Raw genomic sequence first — 1,773 nt, 5'->3', positions numbered from 1 at the left:
AATCGGCCGCCTAGCCGCCTAGGCGCTACGCGTCACTTTTCCGCCCCGATTTATGCCAAATCGGTTTAAAAAATCGGATATCCGATTTTTTTCCGCCTATACCGCCTAAATGACCGCCTAGCCGCCTAAATGACCGCCTAGCCGCCTAGGCGGCCGCCTAATTTATTTTATATTTTTTATATATTTTTTATATATTTTTTTATATTTTTTTAATTTTTTTTAATTTTTTTTAGTTTTAATAATATTTTTATTTGTTTATTTGATCTAAAATTTTATAAATATCATTTATATTCATAATTTTGATGAAAATTGCACTATATTAAGTTTATATATTCTAATTGTGTGTTTTATACAATCTTAAACATGAAAATGTATTAATGTTATACACATTTAAAGATTAACATGTTTTATAACATAGTAAACCATCTAAAAATTCCGCCCCGCATAATTTCCGATTAATCCCCGATTTTCTCTTTAGGCGCTAGGCCCAACCCGACCGCCCGACTAGTGCCTACCGCGTTCCGGAACAGGGAAAATGCTTTTGAAAAGGAGACTCTTATTCCTTTAAGTTGAGAATTTACCGATTCAAATTAGGTTTGATCAAAGAGTATACGCGCATGTTACTGTCAACTCAACGTGAACCTCGTGTTATCAATATTCTGCTGCATAATATTCAGCCTATAAGCTACTAAGTTAATCTATCTATATATATTATATTGTTAGTAACTGTTTGTTTGAGCTGAAAATGATCCGCAGTAAAAGGAGGGAAAATACTGCTACATTACACTGACAGAAGATTGCAACTGGAAGAGAAAAAAACTCGTTTGTGACGAAATTACAAATCACAAGATAAAAGATTCAGATCCATTGGAGATTTGAGAGCCTATCTTTAGTCGATCCGATCCCTTCACTTGTGGGTTTCTTTTTATAGCACTTCTTTCGTAAGGAATATAAGATTCACTTTAATCATTATAGCACCCCGATTGAAGGTTTATGGGGGGAGTTCACACAGAAATCAAAAAAAAAAAATAATAAAATAATTTAATCATATCAACATCTTTCTCCTAAAACTCTTGGGGTTGAACCCCTCTCTCCTAAAGTTCAACACAGTAGCGCGGACCTCACGTGTCGTGGTAGCCCGCGATTGGTCTAGTTTTTTTTTTTTAAATCAAAAAGAAAAAAAAAATTAATAATAAAAAATTAAAAAGATGAACCTCAAGGAGGGTTCATTGATGCTCTTGCTCTTACTTGAATCCATAAAAGATGCAGAAGAGTAAAGAGTAAACAAGGATAACGTTTTAGTCAGATTGGAGTATATACAGTTCATAAGGGGAAAACGGTTTATCCATGCCCGCACTATGAAGACAAGGAAAATACATACTCAAACAATATTAACGTGTCAAAATATTCCTAAACTAAATAAGAATTTGAATTGCATACCTAAACTCATAATAAATAGCTAAAACATGCCTCGTAACTGATACGTGTCAGTCCATTTTAAAATATATTGATTTATTTTTTTAAATTATTATCTTTTAGTTTTTATCATTTTATTTGTTTGTAAAGTACCACAAATAATTAAAATCATCAAATTGACCTTATTTATAATTTCAAAATTGGAAATAAATTTTAATATATGGTGATATATAAAATAGAAATATTTTTTATCAAATAAAATAGATTTAATAATATAAATATATTATTTTAATTATTATTTCATATTGTAATATTTGATACAAAAAATTTAAATAAATAGAAAACAACATAAAAACA

This window comes from Brassica oleracea, chromosome C1 (genome assembly GCF_000695525.1).
Source record: "Brassica oleracea var. oleracea cultivar TO1000 chromosome C1, BOL, whole genome shotgun sequence".
In the NCBI taxonomy this organism is placed as follows: domain Eukaryota; kingdom Viridiplantae; phylum Streptophyta; class Magnoliopsida; order Brassicales; family Brassicaceae; genus Brassica; species Brassica oleracea.
The sequence above is the reverse complement of the archived record's forward strand: the minus strand, read 5'-3'. Positions refer to the sequence as shown.